The 16,311-nt window shown below is 42.3% G+C and overlaps 1 long non-coding RNA gene across 1 annotated transcript in view; it reads right to left on the reverse strand.

Annotated features, from left to right (window-relative positions):
• Nucleotides 1–11,743, reverse strand: part of LOC134737442 (uncharacterized) — a 402,399-nt gene extending 390,656 nt beyond the window's left edge. Inside the window, exon 1 of the long non-coding RNA XR_010122342.1 lies at nt 11,623–11,743. This is a non-coding gene — a long non-coding RNA (uncharacterized lncRNA). The remainder of the gene's footprint in view (nt 1–11,622) is intronic.
• Nucleotides 11,744–16,311: the final 4,568 nt, after the last annotated feature.

The raw sequence follows: 16,311 nt of genomic DNA on the forward strand, positions 1-16,311 counted from the left end.
AAAACCAAACCCATCTAATTCCAGAGTAGATCTCATAACCTCATATAGTTTCTATTTCTATTTCTTTACATTTCACAGACAGAAGATTTCTGGGCATGGAGTAAAAAAGGACAGCAGAGGAAAGCATGGATTATTTGGAAGATGGGACAGAGATTGCAAAAAAAAAAAAAAAAAAAATCCTTGTATAGAAACCCAAATTGTAAACTTAGGTAAATAAATGGATAAGACAAGCATACTATATTGAATGGGAAACAAACTACAACTTATATGCACATACTCTATGCAAGATGTTAACTTCAATCTGATTTTGAATTATATTCTGCAAGCTTCTTCAGTTATGGTTGCCATCAGTAGTAAGAATATCGACAATTCTTAATAAAGTCACAGACTCTGCAGGGCATCTACACTTTAACACTGAGGTAAGAAGGAGAAGTTCCTGGAGTTCATGACCATCTTGTTCCCAAGAACACATGGTGATATTACTTAGTAGCCTGAATTATCTTTACTCTTCATACAGTGGTGACACTTATTGTGACATAAATGAACTATTTCTAGGCACCAAGAGGAACGTTAATCATTTATCCTGGTGCTATCCTCTGGTTTATGCTCTAGAAGCTTCAGTCTAATGCTGTTATCCATTGCCCACTTCCTTGCCCCACCCACTTATCATCTACAAATAATTGAACCAAGTATTTTTGAGTGAAAGGTAACTCTAGTGTTCAACTGAATTAACTTGGAATAGTATCTAACCAATTGAGCCTCTGCTTCCTCAGCTATTAAGGAAAACAGTGTGACAAATTAAAAAGGAGGATACAATAAAAATAATCTGTCCAACTGCCTTTATTCTGGTTTTGAGGAAATTGCATCAAATAATATAGAAGGCAATATAAAAATGTTAGCTGTTGTGTGGAGATAAAGATACGTGGGTGAAGGAAGATTTCCATTAACGATTTTTCCAAACATTTTAGGGGACTGGGTGACAAAACACTCCGCTTTTCCCATTATCATAGGGCCCCATTTCATGTATCTAAGCAACACCAAATAGTGACTTAGCTCACTATCAGGTGATGTGATATAAACACCTGGAATAGTGCCTGAAGTCCCCTATGATATTAAAATGCATTTTTCCCTGTCTGACTCTTAATTTTTTAAAAAAGTGTTTAAGTATCAGTGTATAGCACAGTTTTTCTATTACAGCTAAATTCACTACTTCCACTAAAAATTTCTAGTGACAGTAGATAGGAGAATAAGATGGGTACAGGGAAAAAAGACTATTCAAAGATGGCAAATTTTAAAAATAAAGTATTTTTTATAAAAGGTTTTTGTTTTTGTTTTCCCATAAATCATTGTTAATTTTCTACTTCTGTACATTTTCTGAGTTTGTCAGTATCGTTACCAATGTGAGGCAATTTTTATTCTTGTTATTAACAAATATCTAATTATGAACCAAAATACTTACATGATTTTATTTATCAACCCCATTTTAGAGATGAAGACTATTATGCTGAACCAGTATTTAAATACGGATTTGTCTTGCTCTGAAATCTGAACTCACTTCATTCTGCTATACTATGGCCAAAGCATGACATTGAAAATGACAAATTGTGAGGATATTTCTTATGAAATTATCAGTGCTTGGTTAACTGTATAATTTTAAGTTTGTTATATTCTTGAGGACTAATCTTTTTATTCTCCAGGGTTCAATTTTGGTTGAATCAGACTTCAGAAATTATAGTATAAATGAGGGAAAGATGGTTATCGTACAACAATCTGATTTACAAACCTTTGAGTTAAATGAAATATATTTATCATTGAATTTTCTTTTTCTGCAATATATTAACACGCAAAACTGAAATATTGTCTTTTAAAGATGTGTTTGCCTACTGAGAATCTCACAGGTGTCTGAAATAATGAAATCTTGCCTCTGCCTGAAAGTATCTCTGTAGATAGACAAGAGCGAAATGAAAACAAAAACAGATTTTTTTCCATGAACAAAAAGTGTTTCATCAAAGGAACAAAGAAACAGAGCTCTAAATGCTGGATTGTCTGCTTCCCTGAGATGTTACAGATCTTCAGAGGATGACAGGTTCTGAGGTTTCCATTCTGAATTTTAACCCTGTGACATGTCCTTACCACACTCCAGACATCTGGGGAACACAGGCATGAGAAATTATATTTATTGATTGTCCTCTATATGGAACACAGCTAAATATATATATAACAATAAACTAAAACTTATGTGAACGTACTCTACGCAAGATGCAAAGATATATATAATATATAATATATATCTTTGTGTGACAAAATTTATCAGTTTATGAAAAATGTTAAACTACATTTCTCAACCGTAACTTGAGAAGGAAAATATAATAATCCATTTATTATTACATCAATGCATAATGAGATATGCAATGCCGAAAGAAACTAAATGGATCCTGTGCTGGCAAGACTTGTTTTTACTCAGAAGGAAAGCATCCACATATCCCAAAAAGGGATATAGGGATAGTCACCATGTGAGAAAGAACAATGGCAGAGATTAACTTGACAGTGAATATCCAGGCATGAACTAGGGAAAGGGATCCTTATCAAACAAGCACAGCTGTCCTGGTCACATTGCCAAGTCCTTCCCCAAAGGGAAGGTGGACAATAGGATTCCAGCCAAAGCACTTCGCATTTGCCAGTCCCAAAGACATGTCTCAGGGTGTCTCATCCTGTTGCCATTCAGCAAAGCATTAATCTAACTGCCCTTGTTCAGAGTCAGTGTTCTCCAAACTACCTTCGGCTATGACTCATCTTTCCAGGTTTGTCTGTTGGCTGGTGGAAAAGAAGGTGCTTGGGGAAATGTTAAAGATTTCCACCTATGTGTTAGAATTTTATTTTTAATTATTAATCAATATACTAGAATCTTGATTACAAACTATTTCCTAAGCCTGTCTGTCAATAGACAGAAAACGGACTCATCAGTTTGACATGTCTTCCAGCCAACAGGAGAGTTCTACATCTCATTGAAAGTTGATGAATCATCATTGTAATTTTATGCATCAATCTCATATCTTGATTCACATGAGTGCATCCCAAAAAAGGGACATGATATCTGAGAGCTGGATTGTAAATCTGCAACCTGAAAGCTAAGCCCTGAACCTTGGTATTTGCTGAGAGTATCCTGTGCCTGCTGTAACAAATTACCAGAAACTTGGTGGCTTAATACAACACACATCTAATCTCTTACAGTGTTGAAAGTCAGAGATCCAAGTCAATTTCACTGGGCCAAAATCAAGGTGCCTTGAGGCTCATGCTCCCTCTGCAGCCCTATGGAGGAACTGATTTCCTTGCCTTTTCCAGAGTTTAGATCTGCATTCCTTGCATTTGTTGACTCTTGGCCCCTTCCTCCATCTTTGAAGCCAATGTGTAGCATGCTAATTCAGTGGTCACATGGCCTTCTTCTTCTGTGTCAAACTTTACTCTGCCTGCCTCTTAAAAGGATACTTCTTATAGCATTTAAGTCTCACCCAGATAATCCAACATAATCTTGCCATCTTGAGATCTATAACTTAATCACATCTGGCAGATCTTTTTTGTCATATGTAGTATCACAGGTTCCAGGTATTAGGACATGGGTATCTTTTAAGGCCTGTTATTCAGACCACCACACCATTTTTTGAGGCCTCTCCAACTAAAACCTGCTGGATGTATCAAGAACTGAGTACATACCCCTTTCTGCATTTGTTTGGCAGATCTTTCAATATTTTCTTTGAAATTCTACACGCATTACGTATCAATCAGGGTTCCAACAGAAAATAAGATTTGTCTCAGATGGTTCTAAGGAGTGTGTAGTGGACAGGATTAAGAAAACAAACAATGGCTGGGCATGGTGGTTAACGCCAAAGTAATTCCAGCATTTTGGCAGGCCAAGGCAGGTGGATCACTTTAGCCCAGGAGTTTGACACCAGCCTGGCGAACACGGCAAAACCCCATCTCTACTAAAAATACACAAATGAGCCAGGCATGGTGGCATGCACTTAGGGTCGCTGCTACTCAGGGAGGCTGAGGCACCAGAATCACTTGAACTGGGGAGGCAGAGGTTGCAGTGAGCCAAGATCACAACACTGCACTCCAGCCTGGGCAACAAAGTGAGACCACGTCCAAAAAAAAGGAAGGAAGGAAGGAAGGAAGGAAGGAAGGAAGGAAGGAAGGAAGGAAGGAAGGAAAACAATAAATATGAGACACTCAAATATCAGAACATTAGCAACATTGGGATACTTTTACTTGACTTCCTGGGGCTTTGAGGCACGGAGAAAAAATGATGTCACTGGAGCCCAGTGAGAATAGCAACTATGGAGTAGGTTTCACTCAACAGGAGATCTATCAGAACAGAACAAAGCTGCTGCTGTGGTTGCTAAAGTAGGGAGGGGAAACAGGTACAGTGACCTGTGCCACTGTCCAGTGTGCCAGTGTCCTGGCTACTCCTACTCAAGAGGCTGAGGTTGGAGAATCACTTGAGCCCAAGAGTTGGAGTCCAGTATGGGCAATATAGTTAGACCCCATCTCTTAAAAGAAAAAAAGCCAGGCACAATGGCTCATGCCTGTAATACCAACACTTTGAGAGGCTAAAGCAGATGGATCACCTGACGTCGGGAGTTCAAGACCAGCGTGGCCAAAATGGTGAAACCCCATCTCTACCAAAAATACAAAAATTAGCTGGATGTGGTGGTGCATGCCTGTAATCCCAGCTACACAGGAGGCTGAGGCAGGAGGATCCTTTGAACCCGGACACAGAGGTTGCAGTAAGCTGAGATCATGCCACTGCACTCCAGCCTGGGCAACAACAACAACAACAACAAAAAAAAAAAAAAAAAAAAAAAAAAAAAAAAGGAAGGGACAGAGTGAGAAAGAAACACCTGAACACCTAGACTTCTCTCTCCCCCTACTGGTACCTCCACAGTCTAATCTCAATCTGAAGTCAGCCAGCAGGTGAGTCCAGGGGGTGCAATCACAGGGACCAGTGTATCCAGTGCAAAGCAGGACAGAGAAAGGTAGAAACTGGATGAAGTCTTGGTAGGTGGGAGGGGTAACAGCTACCGTGCATATTGTCCCAATATTACCTATACAAAACTGAGACTCCAACCAAATCAATTTGATATGTGGCTGACCCAAAATTTGAAGCCATATCTGAGTCTTGAACATCCTTTATATTTCTCTCAAGGCTTTCTACTATAACATTTAGAATTCAAATTTGCCTCATTTTATATATTTGCCTTTGAACTGTTTAACAACAACCAGATGATAAAGAATCATTCCTGATATTTATAACCATTCAATACACAAAATTTTGTTATCTCATTTATTATCTCAAATTCGTTTGAATCTTCCTCTGTCTCTCTCCCCCGGCGTTACTCCTCTGGCTTGAAGAAAAAAATGTCTTAATTATATTCAATATTTCATTCTCATTGTAAACTCTGAATCAAGAATAATTAATTTCTATATTTTTTAGCTCCATGCCACATTCAAAATAGTTTAAGTTTCTTCTATGATGGGTCTCAGTTTCCAAGGATGTTCTGCTTGCTCATCTATGCTCACATAAAAATATTGATTTACACCCAGAGTCTACAAAGAGATCCATTATATTTTTGGTCTCTGCCTGATTTCCAGATTATACATTTCCCCAGAAAACACAAAGTATTTTAACCAACCATTCTCTCCTATTTCTCCCAGGCAGAGTTAATGCACTCAGTCTGACCTCCTTCGGAGCAGTGCCTGCTGTCTTGTCTAAACTGAAGCCAGTTCTTATCCACTCACGGAATTATTCTCCCCTACCCTTTTACTGGTATCCTTGGCTCATCACTCTTGTCTCATATCTCCCCACTCATCACCGTTTTAAAGAGTCTGCATTGAGTGTCACTACATCTACTGCTTGGGAAATTAGAGCCTTGCTCCAAATCTTAGGCACCATTAAAAAAAAGGAAAGAAAAGAAAAAAAACCTTTTCCCTTGCCCTTTTCCTGACATCGCCTTGCAGCCGGAAACTCTCCCAGAAGAGAAGGGGAGAGGAGCAATCAATAGCGTCTCTAAACAGAAGATGCCATTGGCAAAGAGGTAGCACTCAACCACTGCGGTGAACCACAGGCTTCTGATTAAGACACCCGCGCCAGCCTGATTGAGCTGCCTGTCCGCACGGCATGCAAACCAGCCACTTAACCCTCCCTCCCTCTGCTGCTTTATTCCCCTCACAGAAAATAGAGCACTCAAAGAGAAAAGTGGTGCTTGGGTCTGTAGAGAGCTTAAAAGGAATTACTGACAGCTGAGTGTTCTCTCTGAATTCAGATTCTGCAATCAATTAGGAGAGATTTCATAGAAATGATGATCGGAAATGAAAACTCCACATTAGGTCACATTATCCAGACTCCTCGTAGCCCTCCCCATTAAAGACAGCTAGCTCCCAGTGGTCTGTTCAACTTCACTCAGTCCAACTTTGGACAACTCAGGTGCCTTCCCCACACTGAGGATCTTTATGCCACAGTCAAAATTGCTTCACAGCAACTAACATACAGCCAAATTTTGAAACATGAAATTGGAGAATAGGTCTGGTGAATTTACTTATGTCTTCCCAAGGCAAGAAATGTTCAGGCTAATTCCAGTTTTTGAGGCTTCAGGTTTATATTAAATACATACATCAATATATAGTATGTAGTATGTTATATGTACATACATAAATGTCAAAACAAAATTTCAAAAGATGTGGCAAGTTGTAAAAAGCTTGTAATATGTGAACAGGTTACTGTGATGGTCGAATTTAGGTGTCTGCATAGAGGGATACCTAGAGGAATTTTTGCCTGCATAAAGGGATGCCTATATGGCTGGTGAAACCATTTCTAGGTGTGTCCCTGAGGGTGTTTTCTAGAGAAGGTTGGCCTGTCAATTGGTGAACTGAGTGGGGAAAACCCATCCTCAATGTTGGTGGCCACCATCCAAACGGCTGGAAGGTTGGGTGGAACAAAAAGGTGAAAGAGTGGCTCACGCCTGTAATCCCAGCACTTTAGGAGGCTGAGGTGGGAGGATCACTTGAGCCAGGGAGTTTGAGACCAGCCTGGGAAACATAGCAAGACTCTGTGTCTACAAAAAATAAAACTAGCCAGGGGTGGTGGCACATGACTTTAGTCCTAACTACTTGAGAGGCTGAGGCAGAAGGATTGCTTGTGGAGCTCAAGGCTGCAGTGATCCATTAGTATAGCCACTGCACTCCAGCATGGACAACAGAGAGAGTGGGAGAGAGAGAAAGAGAGAAAGAAAGAAAGAAGAAAATAAAAAAGAGAAAGAAAGAAAGAAAAAGAGAGGGAGAGAAAGAGAAAGAGAGAGGAAGGAAGGAAGGAGAAAAGAAAAAGAAAAGAAAGAAAATAAAGGAAAGAAAGGAAAGAAACAGTGAATTATTTCTCTTTTTTGGAGTGGGACGCCCTTCTTTACCTGCTCTTGGACATCACAACTCTAAGTGCTTTTGCCTTTGGACACTGGGACTTGCATCAGTGGCTTCCCAGGGCTCCTGGGCCTTCCACCTTGGACTGAGCCACACTACTGACTTCTATGATTCTGCAGCTTGCAGATGGCTTATCTTAGGACTTCTCAGCCTCCATAGTCAAGTAAGCCAATTCCCCTAGTGTGTTAGTCCCTTTTTGTGTTGCTATAAAGGAATAAGTGAGACTGAATAATTTATTTAAAAAGAGGCTTATTTGGCTCACAGTTATGCAGGCCATACAAGAATGTCACCAACATCTGCTCAACTTCTCATGAGACCTCAGGAAGCTTTTACTTATAGCAGAAGGTGAAGGAGGAACAGGCCTATCACATGGTAAGAGAAGAAGCAAGAGAGACAGGAGAAGGTTCCAGGCTCTTTGAAACAATCAACTTCCTTGTGAACTAACAGAGTGAGTACTTGCCTATTACCACAAAGACAGCACCAAGCCATTCATGAGAGATCCACCTTCATGACCCAAACACCTAGGCCTACCTCTACAATTGGAGGCACATTTCAAAATGAGATTTGGAAGGAACACACATCCAAACCATACACATCTAGTAAGTCCATATATATATATATGTGTGTGTGTGTGTGTGTGTATATATACATATATATATACACACACACACACATATATATATATACTATGGCTTCTGTCTTTCTGAAGAATCCTAATACAGATTTTGATAGTACAAAGGTTCTAAAGAAACAGAATTTTAAGATGAGTTTTCTTCATTCTTAATTGGGCAGTTTCTGGGACTGGCTCTTGTCAGGCCTCTGAGCCCAAGCTAAGCCATCATATCCCCTGTGACCTGCACGTACACATCCAGATGGCCAGTTCCTGCCTTAACTGATGACATTCCACCACAAAAGAAATGAAAATGGCCTGTTCCTGCCTTAACTAATGACATTATCTTGTGAAATTCCTTCTCCTGGCTCAAAAGCTCCCTCACAGAGTACCTTGTGACCCCCATTCCTACTCGCCAGAGAACAACCACCTTTGACTGTAATTTTCCTTTACCTACCCAAATCTTATAAAACGGCCCCACCCCATCTCCCTTTGCTGACTCTCTTTTCGGACTCAGCCTGCCTGCACCCAGGTGAAATAAACAGCCTTGTTGCTCACACAAAGCCTGTTTGGTAGCCTCTTCACATGGACGCGAGTGAAATTTGGTGCTGTGACTCGGATCGGGGGACCTCCTTTGGGAGATCAATACCCTGTCCTCCTGCTGTTTGCTCCGTGAAAAAGATCCACCTACGAACTCGGGTCCTCAGACCCACCAGCCCAAGGAATATCTCACCAATTTTAAACTGGGTAAGCGGCCTCTTCTCACTCTCTTCTCCAACCTCTCTCACTATCCCTCAACCACTTTCTCCTTTCAATCTTGGTGCCACCCTTCAATCTCTCCCTTCTCTTAATTTCAATTCCTTTCATTTTCTGGTAGAGACAAAGGAGATACATTTTATCCATTGACCCAAAACTCCGGTGCCGGTCACAGACTCAGGAAGGCAGCCTTCCCTCAGTGTTTAATCATTGCAGAGACACCTCTCTGATTATTCACCCACGTTTCAGAGGTGTCTGACCATGCAGGGATGCCTGCCATGAGATGCTTTACAACCTAGACCCTAAAAGGTCAAAAGGCCGTCTTATTCTCAATATACATTTTATTACCCAATTCACTCCCGACATTAAATAAAACTCCAAAAATTAAATTCCGGCCCTCAAACCCCACAACAGGACTTAATTAACCTTGCCTTCAAGGTGTACAATAATAAAGTAGAGGCAGCCAAGTAGCAACATATTTCTGAGTTGCAATTCCTTGCCTCCACTGTGAGACAAACCCCAGCCACATTTCCAGCACACAAGAACTTCCAAACGCCTAAACCGCAGTGGCCAGGTGTTCTTCCAGGCCTGCCTCCCCCAGGAGCTTGCTACAAGTGCCAGAAATCTGGCCACCAGGCCAAGGAATGCCCGCAGCCTGGGATTCCTCCTAAGCCGCGTCCCATCTGTGCAGGACCCCACTGAAAATCGGACTGTTCAACTCACCTGGCAACCACTCCCAGAGTCCCTGGAACTCTGGCCCAAGGCTCTCTGACTGACTCCTTCCCAGATCTTCTCGGCTTAGCAGCTAAAGACTGACACTGCCCGATTGCCTCGGAAGCCCACATGACCATCACAGACGCTCTGGGTAACTCTGTCCCCTTCTTAATCAATACGGAGGCTACCCACTCCACATTACCTTCTTTTCAAGGGCCTGTTTCCCTTGCCTCCATAACTGTTGTGGGTATTGACGGCCAGGCTTCTAAACCTCTTAAAACTCCCCAACTCTGGTGCCAACTTAGACAATACTTTTGTAAGCACTCTTTTTTAGTTATCCCCACCTTCCCGGTTCCTTCATTAGGCCGAGACATTTTAACTAAATTATCTGCTTTCCTGACTATTCCTGGACTACAGCTACATCTCATTGCCGCCCTTCTTCCCAATCCAAAGCCTCCTTTGTGTCCTCCTGTTGTATCCCCCCACCTTAACCCACAAGTATAAGATACCTCTACCCCCTCCTTGGCGACCGATCATGCACTCCTTACCAACTCATTAAAACCTAATCACCCTTACCCAGCTCAATGCCAATATCCCATCCCACAGCATGCTTTAAAAGGATTAAAGCCTGTTATCACCCGCCTGCTACAGCATGGCCTTTTAAAGCCTATAAACTCTCCTTACAATTCCCCCATTTTACCTGTCCTAGAACCAGAAAAGCCTTACAGGTTAGTTCAGGATCTGCACCTTATCGACCAAATTGTTTTGCCTATCCACCCTGTGGTGCCAAACCCATATACTCTCCTATCCTCAATACCTCCCTCCACAACCCATTATTCTGTTCTAGATCTCAAACATGCTTTCTTTACTATTCCTTTGCACCCTTCATCCCAGCCTCTCTTCGCTTTCACTTGGACTGACCCTGACACCCATCAGGCTCAGCAAATTACCTGGGCTGTACTGCCACAAAGCTTCACAGACAGCCCCCATTACTTCAATCAAGCCCAAATTTCTTCCTCATCTGTTACCTATCTCGGCATAATTCTCATAAAAACACACGTGCCCTCCCTGCCGATCATGTCCAGCTGATCTCTCAAACCCCAACACCTTCTACAAAACAACTCCTTTCCTTCCTAGGCATAGTTAGATACTTTCAACTTTAGATACCTGGTTTTGCCATCCTAACAAAACCATTATATAAACTCACAAAAAGAAACCTAGCTGACTCCACATATCCTAAATCCTTTCCCCACTCCTCTTTCCGTTCCTTGAAGACAGCTTTAGAGACTGCCGCCACCCTAGCTCTCCCTGACTCATCCCAACCCTTTTCATTACCCACAGCTGAAGTGCAGGGCTGTGCAGTCGGAATTCTTACACAAGAACTGGGATCGCGTCCTGTAGCCTTTTTGTCCAAACAACTTGACCTTACTGTTTTCGGCTGGCCATCATGTCTCCGTGCAGCAGCTGCTGCTGCCCTAATACTTTAGAGGCCCTTAAAATCACAAACTATGCTCAACTCACTCTCTACAGTTCTCATAACTTCCAAAATCTATTTTCTTCCTCACACCTGAGGCATATACTGTCTGCTTCCTGGCTCCTTCAGCTGTACTCACTCTTTGTTAAGTCTCCCACAATTACCATTGTTCCTGGCCCGGACTTCAATCCGGCCTCCCACATTATTCCTGATACCACACCTGACCCCTATGACTGTATCTCTCTGATCCAACTGACATTCACCCCATTTCCCCATATTTCCTTCTTTCCTGTTCCTCACCCTGATCACACTTGGTTTATTGATGGCAGTTCCACCAGGCCTAATGACCACATACCAGCAAAGGCAGGCTGTGCTATAGTACAAGCCACTAGCCCATCTCTTAGAACCTCTCACTTCCTTTCCATCGTGGAAATCTATCCTCAAAGAAATAACTTCTCAGTGTTCCATCTGCTATTCTACTACTCCTCAGGGATTATTCAGGCCCCCTCCCTTCCCTACACATCAAGCTCGGAGATTTGCCCCTGCCCAGGACTGGCAAATTGACTTTACTCACATGCCCTGAGTCAAAAAACTAAAGTACCTCTTAGTCTGAGTAGACACTTTCACTGGATGGGTAGAGGCCTTTCCTACAGGGTCTGAGAAGGCCACCGTGGTCATTTCTTCCCTTCTGTCAGACATAATTCCTTGGTTTGGCCTTCCCACCTCTATACAGTCCGATAGCAGACCGGCCTTTATTAGTCAAATCAGCCAAGCAGTTTCTCAGGCTCTTGGTGAAAGAGTGACTCTCAGACTTAAGACCAGTGCATACCGGCTCGGCCAAGAGATCTTTATTGGAGGCAGCAGGCTAGGCAGGGCAGGAGAGAGAGCGCTGGGGGGTTTGCTTCTTTTATGCCCAGGAGGGCTGCGTGGATGTTTGTGATTGGTTGGGGGTGGGGCTTAGAGTGAGGCGGGAAAAACACCTCTCTCTGATTGGTTTTTCCTTTGGCGGGCTTGCATTGAGGAAGAAGAACCCGGAACCAGCGCCATTAGGGTGCTCTAGTTATCTAACACTTGGTATTCAGTGAAACCTTTATATCCCTTATGGTCCTCAGTCTTCAGGAAAGGTAGAACGGACTAATGGTCTTTTAAAAACAAACCTCACCAAGCTCAGCCACCAACTTAAAAAGGACTGGACAATACTTTTACCACTTTCCCTTCTCAGAATTCAGGCCTGTCCTCGGAATGCTACAGGGTACAGCCCATTTGAGCTCCTGTATGGATGCTCCTTTTTATTAGGCCCCAGTTTCATTCCAGACACCAGACCAACTTGGACTGTGCCCCAGAAAACTTGTCATCCCTACTATCTTCTTTCTAGTAATACTCCTATTCACCGTTCTCAACTACTCATACATGCCCTGCTCTTGTTTACACTGCCGGTTTACACTTTCTCCAAGCCAGCACAGCTGATATCTCCTGGTGCTATCCCCAAACTGCCACTCTTAACTCTTGAAGTAAACAAATAATCTTTGCTGGCAAGGCTATGCTGAACCTCCTTAGGCACTCTCTAATTAGATGTCCTGGGTCCTCCCAATTCTTAGACCTTTAATACCTGTTTTTCTTCTTCTCTTATTCCGTTTAGTTTTTCAATTCATACAAAACTGTATCTAGGCCATCACCAATAATTCTAAATGACAAATGTTTCTTCTAACAGTCCCACAATATCACCCCTTACCACAAAATCTTCCTTCAGCTTAATCTCTCCTACTCAAGGTTCCCACGCCGCCCCTAATCCCTCTCGAAGCAGCCCTGAGAAACATCGCTCATTATCTCTCCACACCACCCCCAAAATTTTCGCCGTCCCAACACTTTACCACTATTTCATTTTATTTTTCTTATTAATATAAGAAGACAGGAATGTCAGGCCTCTGAGCCCAAGCTAAGCCATCATATCCCCTGTGACCTGCACGTACACATCCAGATGGCCGGTTCCTGCCTTAACTGATGACATTCCACCACAAAAGAAATGAAAATGGCCTGTTCCTGCCTTAACTGATGACATTATCTTGTGAAATTCCTTCTCCTGGCTCATCCTGGCTCAAAAGCTCCCCCACTGAGCACCTTGTGACCCCCCCACTCCTGCCCGCCAGAGAACAACCACCTTTGACTGTAATTTTCCTTTACCTACCCAAATCTTATAAAATGGCCCCAGCCTTATCTCCCTTTGCTGACTCTCTTTTCGGACTCAGCCTGCCTGCACCCAGGTGAAATAAACAGCCTTGTTGCTCACACAAAGCCTGGTTAGTGGTCTCTCCACAGCGATGCCAGTGAAAGCTCTCCAATTAAATTGGACTTAAAAATATTAAGGAGTCTACTTCCAATAATACAGAGAGCACTGATAGTCCATGATGTGAACTGTTTAAAGAGCTATCAAAAATATTTGTATTGAATACACCTCATCAACCACTTATAAGAGGCAAGGAACTTTTGAACATTTTTGGAAAACTGAGGAATATAATCTTAGTGGTTGGTTGCTCCTATATTGTTGGACAAAGTAATAAAAGAAACAGATGAGTTCAAGAATATAAATTTCCAGCTCCAGATGCACATAAATCACCTAAAAGCTTCTTACTGTGCCCTTAAGGAGAACCTTCTTCCCTGTAGCCACAGGATTGAATTTGCTAAAAGTCAAAGGCTATCACTCATCATGTGACTGGCTGAATTACAGTGAAAGTCGAATTCTCAGCCTTGCAGGGTGTCTACTGTTAAAGTGAGAGCATTGATTGGGAAAGAATGGAATCCTGCAAGTTGAGATTGGAATGTGTGGGAAGATCCTGAGGAAACTAGGGACATTGAGCATTCAAATTCTGATGAGTCTTTCTTGCTGGATAAAGTGACTTCCCCATCCCCAGCTGCAGTGACTTCCCCACCCCACCCCCAGTGGTATTGGTCTTCCCTCCCCTGTTCTGAAGTAATTAACTCTTCATTGCCTGAGAAAATAGCAATGGCCTCTCCTGGGTTGCCAAGCAAGACAGTGCTGTTTCTCCTCAGGACCTACCTCCACCACCCCTCCTCTTTGCTTCTAACCTATAAACAGACTCAAGTACCAGCAGCCCCCAAAAGCGAGGTACAAAGTGCAACCCGTGAGGAGGTGTGGTACACTTCACTAAAATACTTGAGGTTTCTGTTTGTTTTTAATTTATTCAAGTAGAAATCTAGGGAACACATGTGAAAATAGATATATTATGAGTGTGGGATAGTAGTAGAAGAAACATAAAGTTGGATTAGGCTGAATTTATTGATATGACCCACTAATCAGAGATTCTGCATTTATGTTGCAGCTCAAAGAATTAGAAAAGGTGCTAAGAGTTTGGTTGATTGGTTGGCTGAAACATGTATCTTGGAGAATGACAGTGGATTATCATAAGCTTAACCAAATGGTGACTCCAATTGCAGTTGTTATATCAGGTTTGGCGTTATTTCTTGAGCAAATTAGCACAACTCTGGTACCTATGGGTGAATTGCAGCACAGGACTTTCGGAGTTTGGAGAAAGGCCCTGCCATCATTTGCAGATAATTACTATCTTTTTGAGAGACCACTCTTGGCCTACTATGAAATGTTTGATGAAATTACCATGCAATGTGATCTGCCAATCATAAACTGAGTTTGATCTAACCCACCAACCCATAAAGTTGGATGTGCATAGCAGTACTCCATCACCAAATGGAAGTGGTGTAAATGTGATTGGGTCTGAGAAGGTCTTGAAGTGACAAGTAATTACAAAAACAAATGGTCCAAATTCCCATGGTTCCTATACTTGCTCTATTGCCTTCTCTCTCCCAGCTCGCACCTATGGGCTCATGGGGGGTACCCTATAATCCAATGACAGAACACTAGGACCTGGTTTACAGATGATCTGCTCTGCATATGTAGGTACTACCCAGAAGTGGACATCTGCAGCACTACGACCTCTTTCTGGGACATTCTTGGTGGACTGTGGTAAAGAGAAATCTTCTCAATGGGCAGAGCTTTAGGCAGTGAACCCAGTTGTATACTTTGCTTTGAAGGAGAAATGGCGAGATGTGTAATTATATGCTAATTCACGGGCTGTAGCCAACTGTTTGGTTGGATGGTCAGAGTCTTGAAAGGGACATGATTGAATATTTAATGACAAAACAAATTTGAGGAAAACGTATGTGGATAGACACCTCTGAATGGGCAAAGGATGTGAAGATATTTGTGTCTCATGTGTATGTTTACCAAAGGGTGACCTCAGCAGAGAAGGGCTTTAATTATCGAGTTGGTAGGATGACCTATTTTGTAGATACCAGTCAGCACCTTTTCCCAGCCACCACTCTCATTTGCCAATGTGCTCATGAACAAGGTGGCCATGGTGAAAATAATGGAGTTGATGCATAAGCTCAGCAACATAAATTTCTACTCACCAGGACCAACCTGGCTACAGCTATCACTGAGTGCCCCAACTGCCAGCAGCAAAGACCAATGCTGAGCCCCAATATGTCACCATTCCTCAGGGTAATTAGCTAGCTACCTGGTGGCAGGTTGATTACACTGAGCTGTTTCAATCATGGAATGGGAAGCATTTGTCCTTACTGGACTCACTTGCTCTAGATATGGATTTGCCTTCATTGCATGCAAGGATCCTGCCAAAACTACCATCTATGGACTTATAAAATGCCTCACCCACTGTCATTTTATTCCACACAGCATTGATTCTGACAAAGAAACTTGCTCCACAGCCAAAGAAGTATGGCTTATGCTCATGCAATTCACTGGCATGAATGCTCATGCAATTCATGGCATTACCATGTTTCTGACCATCCTGAAGCAGCTGCCCTGAGAATGATAGAATAGCCTTTTGAAGATACAGTTACAGTACCAGGTAGGTGACAATATTTTGCAGATTAGGGAAAGGTTTTTCAGAAGGCTTTATACTCTCTAAATCAGCATCCAACATATAGTAGTTTCTTTCACAGACAAGATTCACAGATCCAGGAATCAAAGGATGGAAATGGGAGTGATACCACTTACCTACCATTACCCATAGTGACCCATTAACAAACATTTACCTTCCTATTTCTGTGACTTTATATTCTGCTGGCCTGAAGGTCTGAGTTCCAGAGGAAGGAATGCTTTAAGCAGGACACACAATGATTCAATTGAACTGGAAGTTAAGACTGTCACCCAGCCACTTTGTATTCCTCATGACTCTGAGTCAACAGGCTAAGAAGGGAGCTACAATATTGGGTGAAGTAATTGATTCAGACTACA

The sequence above is a fragment of the Symphalangus syndactylus genome, chromosome 8 (genome assembly GCF_028878055.3).
Source record: "Symphalangus syndactylus isolate Jambi chromosome 8, NHGRI_mSymSyn1-v2.1_pri, whole genome shotgun sequence".
NCBI classification, from domain to species: Eukaryota; Metazoa; Chordata; class Mammalia; order Primates; family Hylobatidae; genus Symphalangus; species Symphalangus syndactylus.